Raw genomic sequence first — 18790 nt, 5'->3', positions numbered from 1 at the left:
AGAGGTCTGAGATGAAAAGGTTGAATAGGTGAGGCGCAAGGACACACCCTTGTTTTAGGCCAATCGATTTAAACACTTTTCTCGATAGCCGGGATCCATCCCCTATTTTGACTTGTGACCAGGTGTCGGAATAGAATAGCAACAGGCCCCTTAAGATGTTCTCTGGTATAGACCATGCTCTTAATTTGGACCATAACAGGCTTTGGTCTACACTGTCAAAGGCCGCTTGTAGATCTATAAAACACAAGTTCAGGTCCTCTCTACTACTCAAGCATTTTTCCGCTATTATGCTGAGGGATAGGATATTTGATGTTGTACCAATCCCTTTTCTGAAGCCTGTTTGATTAATAGGGATCAACTCTCTTTCATCTGTCCAAGTTACCAAATCGTTTAAAAGTAGCGATGCAAAATATTTTGCCTCTACGTCCTGAGGTGCAATTAATATATAGTTGGTCGGATTTGATCTTTCACCGCCTTTGTACATTGGCATAACTATAGATCCTTGCCAACTTTCGGGGACTTGATTGCAACTTTGCACATCTGAAAACAGTTTCGCTAGGCGTGGGCCCCAAAATTCTGGTGCATATTTATAAACTGCTTGAGGGAGGCCATTCGGGCCTGGCGCCCCGTTAGATATGCCCTTTTTAAATATTTTGATTATCTCTTCTGTTGTATATGGAATAATCGAAAGATCTGTTCTTAATGCATTGCACAGATTACTGGTAGGGGGCTGACTCCCTTGTTCATTAACTATGGACATTGTAATATGATTTTCTGGATAAGGATCAATACCTGGAATTTTTGTGGAGGTATCAGTGAATTTTGTCGCTAGAAACGTGGACCACTCAGATTCCTGAACATTCGATGTAAGTGCGTTACAGGGTCTTATTAACTGATTTACTATTTTCCAAAATGAATTTGAGTTCTGGAGTTTTTAACTAAAAAGCAGTTTGGACCAAAAGCTCTCGTTAATCCTCTTTTTAAATTCCCAGAATCCTTCGTAGCTCTTGAAGTTCTTTCGAAAGTTTTCTCTTCGAGTCGTCAGTATTTATTTTCATCACGGGTAACTTCATTTTTAATTTTAATTTCTCCAAAAAGAGAGACCATGCTTGAATCATATTCATTGGTGCATCCCCTAGACAATTCAACGTATCCTTTCTTGTCCTGAACCAATCAATTTCATTTGAGTTGGACCAGTTTATAAGTTTTAGATTAGCTGAGCATAGATGACCCTCTAATATATACGAAGGTTGCATTCTTTCCGTATTAAGGTTAAATTTAATATGTTGCATTGCATGATCACTCATCGGGGTGTATTCATGCTGCTCAGCATTTATGAGAGCCCAACTGGCATGTGCCACAGGAGCCCATTCCCCATTGTCCTGTTTTTGGGAAAGCACTGCACCTAGGTTAGAAGGATTTGTGTCGACAGACAACCCCCACTCACGGCAAGGGTCAAAATAAGCCACTGTGGTTTGTGCAGATAGAGCTTTCTATGTCACTTGAAAAGCCTCCTCTTGTGTGAGGCCCCTTTCCCAGACCAAATAAGTTTTGATCAGTTGTTGAAGTGGGGCAATAACAGTAGCCATGTTTTGAATGAATCGGCCACAGTATGTTGCCATCTCCAGGAAACTTCAGACTCCTGTAACGCTAGTTGGTGCCAGGACTGATTGGATATGTCATACGTTTTTGGGATCTGGCATGACCCCAATTTCAGTAAACCAAATCCAAAGAACACTATCTCATTTTGGAGAAATGCACACTTCTCATCGTGTAGGGTGAGACCACTGTCCTGCAAACGTTTGAATGTTGCCCTCAGAATGTCAAGATGTTGTTTGATGGCAGGGGCATGCACCAGGATGTCATCACTGATGCTAATGTCCCCTCAAGACCAGCAAAAATACCCCTGATGGTACCTTGAAAAACCTCAGCCCTGCTTGACACCCTGAAACTGAGGCTTGTGTATCTCCTTAGGTCCACAGAGGGGGAGAAAGTAGTCATGGCCCTTGATTCCCGAGCCACCAGCAGTTGATGGTATCCTGCTTGGATATCCATCTTTGAGAACCATCTTGAACCACTCACTTCCGTCACAATATCATCCAGCCTCCCGCTGATCGTCTCCTCCTGAGACGGACGAGTCCTCCATCTTGGGCGGCTCTGGGTCAGCGCTGCAGTGTTTGGGCCCCTCCCCCCCCTGCCACTCCCTCCGATGTGCCCCTACATATTGGTTGGCCAGTCCAGGCGGCGCAGCGGACGTGTGCAGCGGGCGCGCCGAAGTTGCGCCTAAGTTAAGCCCGTCTGCGCCCGTCCGCGACGGGCCGGGACCAGGGGCCATAGACCCTGCCCTTCCTCTGGTGTACACCTCTGCACAATTATTATCCTTCTCAGTCTCTGCCCCGCTTTCCCCTTCTCTAGTCCAGCACTTAATTACGCATGGTATCCATGCCCCCCACTCCCCCTGTCCCACCTATCCCCTCTAAGACCTGTACATCTTCCTTCACTTGCCCTTCTTCTGGCTCCTCAGCAGCCTCTGCTATTCTACTTAATACCCGCTCTGCTGCCAAAAATCAAACTGCTCTTTTTAATCTCCTCAACACTGATTCCCCTGATTTTCTATTTCTCACTGAAACCTGGTTCTCCTCGGATTCTCTCCCTGATCTCTTGGCTATCCTTCCAAACACCCACTATGCCCTTCGAGCTGAACGCCCTGACGGCAAGATTGGAAGGGGTGTGGCGATGATAATTAATTCCTCTATGAAATTCCAACTTCTCCCTCACCCCCGCATATCCAATGTTGACTTCCTGGTGGCCCGCTCTCTAAATCTCCCCTCACCTCTTACTGTGGTTCTTATGTACCGCCCCCCTCCAACTATGCCATTGTTTGTGTCCACCCTGCAGGATCTCCTGGCCACTTTGGCGGTTAATAATTCTTCGCTGCTACTGCTTGGCGACTTCAATTTTTGGCCGGGCGACCCGAGGGAGGACTCCTCATCTAACGACTTCTCTGCTACACTTCAGTGTCTTAATTTTTCATCTCACGTTTTGGCCCCTACCCACATTCAGGGTCACACCTTAGACCAAATTTGGTCTTTACGTTGCAACCTCTCACCCACTTCCATTCTCCCCTGCGTCTGGTCGGACCATTCCATGATCTCCTTTTCCATCCATCTGGGTCAAGTTGAGAAAGCCCTCTTGCCTAAAAACATCATGGCGCGTAGTTGGAACCAGACCGACCTTAACGCCCTCTCCTCTTCCTTGACCTCATCTGCCCCTGACCTGACTGACCTGTCCTTGGAAAGTCAGGCGGACGTCATCAGTACTTGGCTCCCTTCTGCCTGCGACCAGGTCGCTCCACTTAAAAAGGTCAAATCTGTCCATCCCTATGACGCGCATAAGTGGTTTACCAGCGACCTCAAATCCCTTAAATTAGATCTCAGGCCCTCGGAATGTCACTGGAGAAGTAACTACTGCCCTATCCTCCGCTCTAAATACAAGGCCCTCCTCCATGTTTACAAAAAAGCAATTCTAGCGGTAAAAACTAAATATTTTACTGAGAGAGTGGCCCTCTCTGCCAACAAATCCCGAGAGATTTTTTCATTAGTTCACAGTCTTGCTACCTCTGATCGCACCTGCCCCCCGCCTGTTCCATCCCAGTCTCTCTGCCTCTCACTGAATGATTATTTCATCGATAAGATCATTAACATCAAGGCCAACATTCCTACTGTGTCTCAACCTGAACTCCCGGGTTACCTTTCCCTGTCCCCTCCCGTTCTGGATCAATTTCAACCTATTTCACCTGAGCTCTTCCTTGACCTGCTTGTCAAGGTCAAGTCTGGTTCATCTGCGGACTGTGCTCCTGCACGGATTCTCAGAACTCTCTACAATAGTTGCCCTGTCCCTCCCCCTACCTTCCTCAATGCTTCTCTGGTTTCGGGTTCTGTCCCTTCTCTTTTTAAATCCGCTATAGTTTTTTCCATTTTGAAAAAACCTGGCCTCGACTCTTCCATCCAATTTCAGGCCGATCTCTTTACTCCCCTATCTAGGGAAGATCCTTGAAAGCCATGTAACTTCCTGCCTCTCCACTTATATCGAGGAGAACCATCTTTTGGCCTCCCACCAGGCGGGCTTTCGCCCCGGCCACTCCACTGAGGGTGTGGTCCTTGCGGTCCTGGATGAACTCAAGAGGAAAGCCGATAGTAATCTCCCCCAGGCCTTGGTCCTTCTCGATCTGTCCACTGCGTTTGACACGGTCGATCATGCCATTCTTCTCGACCGTGTCAGCGCAGCGGGCATCCAAGGCACTGCCTTTTCCTGGATCGCGTCCTTCCTTCAAGGAAGATCGCAGGCAGTTCACCTCTCTGGCTTTTCTGCTCCCCCCCGCCCTGTCACCTGTGGGGTCCCCCAAGGCTCTTCCCTCTCACCACTTCTCTTTAACCTTTATATCCGTTCTCTCATTTTTTCCCTTCTTGAGCTGGGGGTCTCTGTGTACAACTACGCAGATGACCTCCAGCTCGTCTTCGATCTTTCATCCCCTGCTGACTCCCTCCCCAAGTTCTGTTCCACTCTTGTTTTTATCTCCCAGTGGATGAGCTTCAATCATTTGAAGCTCAACCCGGACAAGACAGAGCTCGTCCTCACTGGAGGCTCTTCCAACCCTTGGTCCCCAGCTCACTGGCCCCTCTCTTTTGGTCCTCCCCCCTCACCAGTTTCCTCTGTTTGGACTTTGGGCATCAAGGTCAGCAATGATCTGTCCATGCATGCCCAAATTAGTTCCGTTGTGTCCTCTTGTTTTTCTTCTCTTCGTTTAATCCGCAAGATCTCCCGGTTCTTTTCTGTTGACGCTCTCAAAACCATCATTACGGCTCTTATCACCTCCCGCCTGGATTACGGGAATGGCTTGTACGTAGGCATTCCTGCCTACGAAATTCGTCGTCTTCAGGCTATCCAAAACCAGGTGGCCCGCCTTATCTTTCGCCTTCCTAAATCCTCTCACATCACTCCTGTCCTCAAGTCCCTCCACTGGCTTCCGGTCTATCTCAGATCTTACTTTAAATTAGCCTGCTTGGCCTTTCGGGCGTATGCTCGCTCCGCCCCGCACTTCATCAATTCCCTCATCACCTCCCACGTCCCAAGTCGCACCCTTCGTTCTTCATCACTTTCTCTCCTTCACGTCCCTCGATTCCGTAAATCACGCACTGGGGGCACCCGATTCTCAGTTTTGGCCCCCCAGTTCTGGAACAGCCTTCCTCTCTCCATTCGCTCCATTCCTATTTTCTCCCATTTTCGTAAGGCCCTTAAAACTTTTCTTTTCTCTCAGGCATTCCCCCGCTAATCCTCTTGGGTCCCTCTGTAGATACTGATGAGTCCTCAGCGCCAGGAAGCCGCTTGGCCGCAGTGCGCTTTATTAAATTTGTTTTTCATTTCATTTCATTTCATTTCATGGTAGGCCTCAGGTGGAATTCATGCCAGATGGCTGTATTGGATAAGCGCATATCAACACAAATACAGACTTCACCAGGCTGTGAATGGTAGCACCCCTAAGTGCAGGAGCATAGGGCGATATCTATCATTTCCTAAGGCCCCCAAAGCAAAGTAGTTCTTGAGTCTCTCCACCGAGTCTTTCCACCACGTCGTCTGCGCAGGTGGGGTGGGCCCTCCATGAAAGAAGTTCAAGGGCTGGTACTGAAGCCACCACAGGTCAAACAGGTAGCCGAGGAGCAGGAAGAAAAACAGTGCAGTGAACTCACCAGCCAGGTAAGCAGTGATGGGAAAGTTAACCACCAGGCAGAGAGCACACGCCTTGGGCAGTGAGTTGGACCCTGCCCACGGTTACCAGGAGCCACCCTTCATGCTTTCCTCTTGGCAGCAGGCATTACAGCAGGCACCAGGGAGATTCTCACCCACCTCAAGGAGCAGGTGGAAGAAGGGTATTATCGGAGCAGGTGACATACTGGGCAGAACAATGCTACATGCAGTCCTAAGTCATGACAGGCAGAGTGACTTGCACGTTCTTGAATAAAATCCCCCTCCAGAGGAAGAAAAGAAAGCAGCTTCAGCATGCCCTATGGCACGGAGCGAAATGGAGTCGGTGTGAGCTCTGTGGCTGGGCTAACATGAATTCCAGATGCCCTCGGAAGGGCCTGATGCTAGGTCAACCAGCCCGCCTCAAAAGGCACAAGCATTTGCATGACCATGGCAAATGCAGGCAGTAGGAGTGTCTTGGGTGGGCCAACAGGATAAACAGACAAGCCGGAGAAGAGCTAGAGGCAGGGTCAAGCAGCCCACCACAAGGGGCATGAGCAGCAGCTTAGTCTTGTGAGCCATGAAGACAGGAGCGGCGTCAAACGCTCACCAGCGGCTGGCAAGCAGGCAGGTGACACAACAGTCAGCCCCAAACAGGTGCCATGCATTGCATATGAGCAGTGGGACCAGAGCAGGGTTCATGGTTGGGGAAAATAAAACTCACACTCATCAAGTACACTGACTCAAAGTACTGTGGTTTTCTGAACCAAGAGATATGGGTCCCTGGCATTTTATTTCCTCCCCATGCTCGTCATGGCACTACCATTTGGCTCATGTGTGACGGGTTTGCTCAACAGACAAAGACGGTGATCCTATCACCTCCAAATCCAAATGAAAACTGACCAAGTGATGGACAAAGTACTGGAAAGAGCATTCTGGACAGAAAGAGGAAGTTGGAGTCTATGTGGCACTTCCTTCCTGTTAATGAAAAGTAGAGTAAAATGTAGTGCGTATTGTGCTAAAAAAAATACCTTAACCATCCGCTTGGTTAGAATATTTACTCGAAAAGGTATTTTCAAGTTGATTTAGCAGCTTTTCGAGTAGAAAATCTATTTGAGAAACAGCCCCAACTTCTTGCAACTGCTAGCATTTACAAAATGGCACAGAAGGCTCCTTGGGGACTGGAAATCGTGACAGGGGTTCCCCAATCTCACTCGTGTCCGCAACCTTGCATGATGCAGCCTTGTGTTTTTCCCATTGTCATTTCATTGCTCGAATGAAAGCAAAATCCCACCACGCAGCAATTAGAATTTGGTAGGAACTCTGCGTTACAAGAGAAACACAGAGTTACTTAATTCCGCCTATTCCGTTAGCCGGATTAAAATTCCGCCTGGGCCTAGTGAAAATGACCCAAAATATATTTTCACTGAACCAGGGTTATCTGTTTCATTGGAAAGCATTAGGATACAATATTACATTTAATAATGTTATCTTTGCTGAGAAAACAGCTAAAAAGTTATTTCTTTACATTTTTAATATATTTATCACAAGTTCAATTCACTGGTAAAGTTCGATTTGTAATAAATATTTAGAAAAATGTATTTTCAAATCATCATCTTTTACCTGCCTAAAGCCTCTAAAATCCCATTTGCATGATTTTCCAAATGTCACCCAGGAGATGAAGAGCCCCTTGATAAGGTTTAAACTTGCTCCCAGAGCATAGGCTGGCCTTGTGTATGGGGAGGTATCATGTTCCTCTGACAGGCTGACCATATTGGCGCTGCCCAAGAACTTAATTGACTTCAAAGCGGCCTACCCTGCCTAATCCTTTGCCCTCCTAGTCAGACACACACCAATCCCAGTGAGAGAGGTGCTGGTCTCAGAACCAACATTAAGTGACGACAGTAGAGGGGATGCTCATTTTCTTAGCCACATTCCTTGGGAGGGCACAGGAGCTCTGCACAGAGGAAGAAAGTTTCTGCCATTTTGGATTTAGGTGAATAGTAGCTCTGTGGGGTTAGAAACTGAAAAAAACAAGGGATGGACAGCCTCAATAGCGCCAGTTTATTCACTGCACATCCGGCGTCTCTCTCTCTTGACCGGGGGTCTTGGTCTTGTGCTCTGTTCGTCTCCGCTTCTTCTTCAGGTCTCGTCAGGAAGAGCGGGGGGGGTTTGGTGTGTCCCTCTGGGTAAAGTAAACAAGCATCAGGTTTGTTAGTCCTTAATCAGAGATATTTGTACCGTTACCTTCACCCCAGGATAGGGTAGTGCTTTTAGTGTGAAAGTGTGACTAGAACAACAACGTTTAGGTTAAAGCCATTTGTGTCCCAACCGGCACCTGCCAAATGTGAAGAAGTTATAAAAGGGTACTTGCCGTAAGGCACGGCCCTCCAGGGTCATGACAAATAGAGTGTCATCACCCTCTTCTTTTCCGGGTTGGTTTGACTGTTTGGCGTTCCCTCTAGGTGGGAGATCTCGTCGCTCCGCTGCTTCCTCCTGCTCTGCGTCTTCCTGTTGCTCCACAGGCAAGCATCCTATCTCCTTGAGGGCAGGAGTCTCCCCAGCTGGTCCACGTGTCTCGTCACTCTGGCACTGGATTCCATGATCTCCTCTCGTTCCTCCACTCCCCGTGCTCTCTCTCCACCTCCACCAGATGCCGCCTCTTGACTCATCCGTGTCACATCCCAGGCCATGTCTAGAGTGCTACCCTCACTTTCCTTGAGCCTCATCCTGGGTGCCATATTGGAAATCCGCTCTGGAAAGTTGTGGGATTACAGGCATAAAGGAACTGCTGCAAAAGTGGGTAGGTTTACCCCGGGAAAGTATATTCCACATTGGTTAGAGAGGAGCTAGGAGTCACCCCATCCACTGGCATGTGCCAGGCATACATGTGTCATCCCTGGGGACCATAGTCAGAACATTACTATACTGTAGGAGACAGAAGAAGGACAGCATGTGCTGTTGAGACCTGAAAAACTGGATCTGCTCCCACAGGTACTCATGACAAAGAAGTGGGCTCCAAAGGTCAGTTGGTTGACCTCTTGGTAAGGTACAGGGATATAAGAACCTGCTAGAAGCACTTTTCTTTGGGAGCCCAGCTTACCATTTCCAACTGGACCTGCCTTTTACCCTGATGATGGGTTTTTGCTATAGTGAGTCTTAACCACCAAGTGCTGTTCCTGAGGTAATGGGAAAGATGGCTGTGTCAAAATGTACTCCTCCTGACATCCTGAAAAACCTGGAACTGAGAAACCTTTTAGTTCCAAAGACCTCTGGAAGATCTGGGCTGTGGCCAAACTGCCATGTCAATCCGACAAAGGTGCAATGCAGCTGGGCCAAGATTCTGGGTGGTGCTGCTCCGTAGCAGTATATAAAATTCAGTGGGACCACGTAGAGAGGATGTCTGACCCCTTGGAGCCCCATTTGGCTACAGCTTTCAACCTTGCGCTGCTGGTGGAATTCGAGGTTCAAAAGAGTGAGTACATCTAAACATAGAAACTTTCACTGGGTGAAGGTGCCAACAGTATCTGGCCACCGAGGAACCTTCCTTCTGCACAAATTTGGAATTCTCCAAATATGAGTCAATTGATTCACCTTGTTGACTGCTATCAGGAATCAGAGGGCCCATCTTAGTCTCAGCCTGCTGCCTTGTCCAGCTAAGGATTTTTGACTTTCATTCCAGAGACCAAGGGCCTGATTATCAGTTTGGCATTCCAATAGACAGCCAAACTCACAGTGGCGGTGCAGCAACCACTGCTGTATTCTTACTTTGGCAGTTGGACTGCCATAGGACCGCTGCTATCACCAGGAATGTGCGATCCCTGGCAGTATTTCAGTGGTCTGAGGCCACAATATGCTTGCGGTTCAGCTGCTGAACCACCAAGCATATTAAGAGATTCTTCACTGGCCTCCTTTTCATAGTAGTGAGCCGGCCATAAAAAGGGTGGCAGTGAGGAAATAAGGGGGTGCATGGTGTGCCCCTCTGTCTGTCTGCACCCCCAGTTCCTGCATGGCATGGACATTACAGTCCATTCCATGCAGGAACATGCTGTGTCGGCCCCATGGCGCTGCCTTTTTAAGGCTCTCCTATGAGCCTTTGAAAGGCAGAGCTAGCCGCCCCAGGATGACCTTCCCAGAGTACAATTTGTAAATCGGCAGGCGGGTGGTCAACAGTGGAGATTGCTGGTGTAGGCGTGGGGCGGTGGTGTGCCGCCCTGCTCCCACACCTCCAAACTCATAATCAGGACCTAAGTCAGACTGTAAAACTTCTGATCGGGACAAACCTGTTTTCTATATTTGACCTACACTCCATCTTGTTTGGCCTTAAATAGCACACAGGTACCGGTCCAACATAACCCGATGACCGCAATTGGCACTTAAATCTTTTTGGAGCAATTTTTAATAAAAAAAATTCAAAAATCATATCTCCTGTTCCCCTTATTGTATTTATGTCTTTTTGTTCATTAAATCATTCTGAAGGAAAAAATAGGTACACGCTGAGGAATACAAAATTTGGGGGGAGCGAGCTACAGGGAAGCAGAGTGACCCAGATCCCAGATAGTGCAACTACAGCTTCTGAGGGCAATTTTGGGGGAGCGCAAACACAAATACCTAGACAAGTTCCCTCTTGTAAAGTTACCAAAAAGGGACCAAAGCCCAAGATACCATCTGTTAGTAGCTCAGGAGAGAGAATTAAAATCACACCCTCATTGAGATCTTTTCTGAAGATTAAGATAACAGCGAAGGGTCTCAGTCCAACCAGTCTCAGCCTAATCAGTCTAATCGGACTAGGACCTGTTTAATGGAACCTCCTCCGCAGGTATCCAAAAGTGGACCACATCCTACTTTCTGAAAATCGCTTTCTCCCCTACTGAATGATGAACTGTCTAGTGGCCCCACCGAGAACATTTTGGCACCATCCCCCAGATAAGAGTAGATACATCTCAGACTCTCACGCATAATAAAAATTCGGAGGGAAGAGTGGAGAAGGTTTAGAGTGCAGAGAGTACAGAGGTTTCATGCATATCAGGGAAGGGACAAGATCTACCAGGGATGGATGTTTCACAGATTCTCCTCTCCTTATCAAATGTTACTAAAAGAAAGATTTGCTGTCTCTGAGAATCAAGCTAAAATTCAAATGGCGTGTGCGAGGTTGGAGGCGAAACTGGTCGACATCACAGACAGACTTCTTGTTATGGGAACCTCTCTGGGATCATTACAAGAGGAGGTTAAAACTAACCAGAAGGAGATAATGGTGCTGAAAGCAGGAGAGAAAGAGCTGAGGGATGCATTGGAAATTTTGGAAAATAACTCAAGAAGGAATAATTTAAGGTTCCTGGGCATTCCAGAAGGCAGTGATGGAGGAAATATAAAGAGATTTGTGGTCGACTTGTTGACAGAATTCTTTCCAGAAGCAGCAAAATTTGATTTAGAAAATGACATCCAGAGAGTACATCGTGATCCTTTTAGGAAATCCCCAGACAAAGGAAAGCCTAGGAAAATTCTGATAAACTTCCGTACTTATACGATTAAGGAACTAATTCTCTCTGTGGCTCTTAGAGGTAAACAGCTTAAAAAACAGGACTGGTCTTTCACAATCAGATGAGATATCTCCAAGGCTACTCAATTACGCCAGTGGGAATTAGGAAAATACATCCAGTACTTGAAGGCTTTAGGGGCGACAGCGCAGCTGAAATTTCCTGCGACCCGTAGAATAATGTGGAACAATAAGATGTACAATGTGAAAGAGATATCCAAGGTGGAAAATCTGATTGTTAAGATTAAGTCTCATGAAGTTCCTTAAATAATTTTGAAATTATTCTGTAGGGTGGAGGATTGGAGGTCAAATATGGTATGTTGGAACACCCAGGCAGGATACAGTGAGGGCTCCCCAAGGTGGGAGGGAGGGAAGCGATACAGATCCTTTCACAATTTTTAGTTCGTTTGAGCACAGGGTGGGGATCATTTAGGGAAAAAAATGTAAAATATGGTCCTCATTAACACAAAGAGATAGAGCACTGGAAGTGAGTGAGAAGGCTGCCTGACTATAGACTATAGCTTTAAAAGGAAAGGAAGGAATGATGAGTAACTGTTAGATTTGGGGGTCTCTAGTTGGCACAGGTAGATACTTGTGACAAATAGGGACCCTTGCCTCTAGCCAGGATAAGGGGATTGCACTCCTAAAACAACACAATACTGTTACTTTAGGATGGTAGTTTTAGCTTAGTTTAGTTCAGTTCTTAAGATGCGACACTTTGCGTCAATGTACCTTGCGATGCGTTGCGCTTCCACAACAAGCAATGTGGCAGCGAGGGAAATGCGGCAAAGTTCAGGTACAAAGAAATAAAGACGTGAAGATCTTCCAGATGCGGGACATTTCTCCGGGGATGCGAGAATTTCTCGGTTTGATGCGTGGACTGCAGTGGCGACACCCTTGTTCAGAAGGGCAACCGCAACAGCTCCAACTGCGACACTCTTCTCCCACGATGCCTGAAGTTTCTGCTCAATGCGACAACTACAGCGGCGACATCCTTGTTCAGAAATGGGACGGCAGCAGCTCCGATGGCTGCGCGCTTCTCGGGGATGCGAGGCGCTTTCCTCGATGTGGTGCAATGCGAGAGCTCCAACGGCGACACCCTTGTTCAGAAGTGCAACGGCAGGCACAATGACGGCAACACGCTTTTACCTCATTGCGAGACTCTTCTCTCGATGCGGTGCAGTGCGACAACTCCAGCGGCAACACCTTTCTTCAGAAGTGCGACAGCAGGCAGCAACGACGGCGACATGTTTCCTCTTCGTTGCGGCACGCTTCTCTTGATGCGGTGCAGTGCGACAACTCCAGCAACGACACCCGTGTTCAGAAGTGCGACAGCAGCAGCAGCGATGGCGACACGTTTTGTTTTTGTTGAGTCGCGCTTCCAGCTCCTTGCGACACCCAGTCCCTCAGAAGGCCCAAAACAGCAGCAGGGACTTACACAAGGACTCTGGGGAGCTGGGGGTTGAAGTCTGTTGGGCCAGAGACTTCAGCAGGAGGAAAGCTCTTTTCCAAATCCTTGGAGATCCTTCACAAGTTGAAAGCAAAGTACACAAAGTTCCTTTCGCCTTCCTTTGGCAGTAAGGCAACCACTGCCGGCCAATCCCACAAGCAGCACTTCAGCTTGGGAATAGTCTCTCCTCAGTTTCTTCAGGTTCCTCTCCTTAGTAAAGGTTTCTTCCTCTAGTCCAAAAGTGATCTCATTTCATGGGATCAGGGTGCCAATATTTATACCCCAAAATCCTTTGTTCTCTGAGGAGAGAGGGGCCTTTGCCCAGTCCAAACCAGTTCTGAAGCACTCTGTTTACCAGACTTCTCCTTTCCTTTCACATTGCAGGGCAGAAACATCAGACGCCCCACAGGAAGTGCAGCCATCATTGTGGAAGGCAAGTACAGTCCTGGAGCACTTTGTTGACAGGACTCCTTCTCTTCTTTCAGTGTGCAGGGCAGAGACACCAGCCGCTCCCCAGGAGGTGAAACCAGCATTGTGGAAGGCAGGCACAGCCCTATTCAAGGTTCAGGTGCACCTCCTCCCTCCCATCTAGATGCAGATCTCTCTATTCACCACTGGGCTGACTCATCCTGTCTCTTGGAATCCCCCAGCCCTGTCACTCACAAAACCAGATAAAGGAATGCACAACCTTAGCATAGGCAGGTTTGAAAGGTTAGACAAGCAAATACCAAAACACACAAGATGATGGAGGGGATGTTGCACAATGGCAAAACATTCACCCCCAGTCACAGATCTGGGTTTAATCCATCGTTATTTTGCTCACCAAGCCACCCCAGTTCAGACATGGCCGTATGCAAATCAGTCTTGACCCTGTGCCTCATGGGAACAGTCCAGACCGAACTGCCAAGCCATTTCTTTCCTGGACCGAAATCAAGCATCCTAGGACCGCTTTCTAGCTATCAGCCATTTTCAGCCAGGATAGCTTGACTCCAGTGGCCTAGTGAACACGGGACCCACGTCTGGGCATACCCTTCCCACATAGGGTGAACAGCGAAACACACAAGATGATGGACGGAATGTTGCACAATGGCAAAACATTCACCCCCAGCAAATACCTACTTTCTAAAAGTGGTATTTGCAAACACAGAATGTTAAAACCTACTTCACTAAAAGATGCATTTAAATATTCTGAGTTCAGGCATACTAAACTCGAATTTCTACCATGTCAGTTAGAATTTTAAAATGTAACAATTCTAACAAACCATTCTGGCCTATGGAGAACAGGTAACCTTGCAATTGTGAAAAACGAAAATGGCAGCAATTCACTATTAGGACATGCCACACGCACAAGGGCATGTCCTACCTTATAATTACAATGCACCCTGCCCTTGGGCCTACCATAGGGGTGTCTCATATGAAGAAAAGGGAAGGTTTAGGGACTGGCAAGTGGGTGCACCTGCCCAGTCAGCATGACAGTACCAGACTGCACGCAGGCTCTGCAATGCCAGACCTTAAACACATTTTACAAGGCTGCTTCTGTGAGTGGCACAACCAGTGCTGCAAACCCACAATGGATTTAGGCCCAGATCTCTGTACTGGGGTGAATGTATGACATTGTTCTGCATTCTGTCCATCAATTGTTGTTTTTGCATTCGTCACCCCGAGTGGGATGGGTATGCTCAGACGTGAGTCCCATGCTCTCCACACCACTGGAGTCAAGCTATCCAGGCTGATGAAGGCTGATAGCCAGAAACCGGTCCTTGGATGCTTGATTCCGGTCCAGGAAAGACATGGCTTGGCAGTTCGGGCTGGACTGTTCCCATGAGGCACAGGGTAGAGGCTGATTTGCATATAGCCATGTCTGACCTGGGGTGGTGTGGAGTGCAAAAAAACGATGGATTTAGGCCCAGATCTCTGTACTGGGGTGAATGTATGACATTGTTCTGCATTCTGTCCATCAATTGTTGTTTTTGCATTCGTCACCTCGAGTGGGATGGGTATGCTCAGACGTGAGTCCCATGCTCTCCACACCACTGGAGTCAAGCTATCTAGGCTGATGAAGGCTGATAGCCAGAAACCGGTCCTTGGATGCTTGATTCCGGTCCAGGAAAGACATGGCTTGGCAGTTTGGGCTGGACTGTTCCCATGAGGCACAGGGTCGAGGCTGATTTGCATATAGCCATGTCTGACCTGGGGTGGTGTGGAGTGCAAAAAAACGATGGATTTAGGCCCAGATCTCTGTACTGGGGTGAATGTATGACATTGTTCTGCGTTCTGTCCATCAATTGTTGTTTTTGCATTCGTCACCCCGAGTGGGATGGGTATGCTCAGACGTGAGTCCCATGCTCTCCACACCACTGGAGTCAAGCTATCCAGGCTGATGAAGGCTGATAGCCAGAAACCGGTCCTTGGATGCTTGATTCCGGTCCAGGAAAGACATGGCTTGGCAGTTCGGGCTGGACTGTTCCCATGAGGCACAGGGTCGAGGCTGATTTGCATATAGCCATGTCTGACCTGGGGTGGTGAGGAGTGCAAAAAAACGATGGATTTAGGGCCAGATCTCTGTACTGGGGTGAATGTATGACATTGTTCTGCATTCTGTCCATCAATTGTTGTTTTTGCAAACCCACCTGCAGCATTTGGATTTACACGCCCTGGGCACACTCAATGCACTAGACTAGGGTCTGACAGGTAAACCAAATAGCCAAACATGGAATCACTGATTAATACATCAATTTATAATAGGGAACACTTGCACTGTTGCACTGGACAGCAGTGGCACAGTGTCCAAAGCAACTAACACCAGCAAAAATACATGAGGCAACAGCAAAAACGGAAGGGAGACCCACGCCATTGGTGCCAGGTCTAACAGTAATCTTAAACAAATGTCATGGAATGTAAGTGGTCTAAGGGTAATTTCTAAACGAAGGAAGATTCTGGAGTAACAAGACTTTCTGATAGCGATGTGATCTTTTACAGGAAACTCATTTGTGTCAGGAAGAATGGCTAGAAGTCATTAAAAAGAATAGATAGATTTCTCTTTTGTGTGCACAAAACAGTTTTGGAATGTGAGGGGGTGGCAGTCCTATAAAAAAATCATCTCAGGCAAAGCTGGAGGGCTCCATGACTGACATTAGGGGTGGATCAGAAATAAGTTATGTTAAGATTCATAATACAGGCTATGCTTTTGTGACCTATTACGGACCAAATATTGATGACCCTTCCCCACTTAGAGAACTATACCTAGAGCTTCTTGCCAGAAAATATCATATTATTTTGGGGGGGATTTTAATATATTGCTAAACCCAGTCTTGGATAAATCTACCACCAGGCCAGCAGTAAACGCTCCTAAAATGAGGGACTTTGTGCACCACCTGTTAAAAAAATCTAGTGTTGGTGGATACCTGGAGAATGAAAGCAGGACAGGAGTGAGGGTATACTTTTCAAAACAAAAAGCTGGCCCATTCATCCAGAATTGACTTCTTTCTGACTGACCAGAAACTAAATAACAGCATTCTTAAGGTAACTCATCAACCGTCACATTTATCCGACCACGCAGCGGTTAAATTAGAGGTTCACGTTAAACCAATGTCAACACAGATAAAGTGAACTTTAGATAGAACCTTATTAGGGGATGCTGAAGTGGTAAGATCGTTGAAAGAGGAAACAGTTTTCTTTTTTAAACAAAACGCTCATACCGCTCAACCACATAATGTCTGGGATGCTTACAAAGCATTTCTCTGGGGGAAATTAAGAAATATAGCTGCCTATAAGAACAAGGTGGAGAAGAACAGAGTAAGGGATTATGAATACGCTATTGATGAGCTACAGGGAAAATGAACAAAGAGTGAGTCTGCTCAAGTCTCAACTACAAAGTAAATTGTTAGAAGCTAAAGGGAAATTGTCTGATCATTTGGAGGGACCAGTGAAACATAAATTGGAAGCTAGCAGGTTGGCAAATCATGAATATGGGGAGGGGTGTGGGAAAATGCTAGCTTGGAAAGCAAGACAAAACCTGATTAGAAACGATATTAAGGAACTGATAAATAATAAAACAGGAAGGAAGTATATGGAACAAAAAGCAATTGGGGAGGCTTTTGAGAGCTTCTTCCAGGAGTTATACACTGATGATGTGAAAGGGACACAATTGGAGATAAGAGAGTGGCTAAATCAGGACAAAATTCCCTGCCTAAATATTATTCAGCGGGCAGCTCTCAACCAAGAGATCTCCAAGGCAGAGAAAGACATAATTATCAAAAATGTAAAGAACAGGAAAGCTCCGGGCCTGATAGCCATCTTAAGGAGATATACAACATTTTGGAAGAGTAAATTACCCCCCACCTGGTGGAGATGCGGAACGTCATTTATACACAGCAAGCACCCCTCCCCAATACATGGAGTAAAGCAGTGATTACGTTAATACTTAAACCTGATAATGACACAAAAAATGTTGACTCTTATCTGCCAATCTCTCTGCTAAATGCAGACTATAAAATGTACTCACAAGTTCTGGCCAGACAACTGGATAAGGTCCTAGGAGACTTAATAGGTATAAACCAGAAGGGTTTTATGAAGGGGAGGCAGCTTTCTGACTTAACACAAGATCTGGTGGGTGCGATGGACGTAGCTGCGTGACGGGGCCCCCCCCATGTCGGTTATTTTGGTTGAAGCCGCCAAAGTTAGTTGCCCTATCTGTACGAAGTGGCAGAGAAAAATGGTCTTGGTGGTAACTTCCTCCATGCTATCCAAGGTATATATGCCACCCCTACAGCAAAGATATTGATTAACAGCTCGCTAACTACTAGCTTTCGGATAAATAGGGGAACCCGGCAAGAATGTCCACTTTCACCACTGCTGTTCAATCTCAATTTGGAGCAACTTGCAAGAAGAATAAGAGAGGGTCAAATAATTCCCACTTTCCAGTATGGGAACTGGTACAGGAAAGAGGCCCTGTATGCATATGACTTGGTAGTATATAAAGCTATCTTGTAGGCATCCTTACGCATAGTCCGTGAAATAGCAAACAGCTTTGGGCGTAAAGTCAATGGAGATAAGATTGAAACTTTGTCATGGAACAACTTCGTACCCAACCACCTTAAACATCTGGATAAGACGGAGATTAGATATTTAGGATTAGGAGTAACAAAAGACTTGGACAAAATGGGCGAAATAAACTTTGCTAGACTTATGCAAGAGACTAAAAGACGTTTGCAAAGTTGGGCGGCCCTCCCAATTTCCATCGTAGGGAGGGCTAACCTAATTAAAATGACAACTCTCTCTAAGTTAACTTTTATTTTCAACACTCTCCCTTTGTTTTTTAGGCCGGTTTGTTTTAGGAAACTTCAGGGGCAACTTAGTAGTTTTAAATATATGGAGGGATAAGAATGTGAGAATTTCCTGGAGAAAACTTAGGAAGAAAAAGCTGATGGAGTAGCTCTTCCGGACTTTCAACTATATTACAGGCCGTTTTTTATGAAAAAGTCTAGGCAATTGCTGTTAGACCCCCAGGATATGCTGATGAGATATAAGGCTCTAATATGTAACTCGGGAGAAGGAGGCAGAGGCTTTCTATTTAAATTTGGCCACACTACATTTTTCAAAAACATTAAATTTAAGACTCTAATCCCTGCATGCAGAATTTGGATTCAGGTCGAAAAGTTTCTAGAGATTTCATACTATAGCTGCATGGCGCCAATTTGGAACTCTCCAGGAACCCCCATCTGATTGAAGGATAGTTTAGCCTTGCCACTGGTGAATGCTGGTTTACTAAGATGGAGTCAACTTGCGGAGGAAGGCAGGTTATTAACATGGGACGCTCTAAACCTAAATACAGACTTCAACATATCAAGATTCAAATACTATCAGCTGGCCAGCTGGCCAGCTGGTCACCATCCTAGATAAATCTTGGGGTGGAGTCGGAAGTCGAGGAGGACTTAGTGAAGATACAAGCCTATGGGAAGGAAATCTCAAAATGGTACTGGGCATTAGTACAAGGAGATGATAGAGGAAGGACACGACAGACGAAATCTGGATGCTGGACATGCCTGGCTGTGACATCCAAA

This window comes from Lissotriton helveticus, chromosome 8 (genome assembly GCF_964261635.1).
Source record: "Lissotriton helveticus chromosome 8, aLisHel1.1, whole genome shotgun sequence".
NCBI classification, from domain to species: Eukaryota; Metazoa; Chordata; class Amphibia; order Caudata; family Salamandridae; genus Lissotriton; species Lissotriton helveticus.
The sequence above is the reverse complement of the archived record's forward strand: the minus strand, read 5'-3'. Positions refer to the sequence as shown.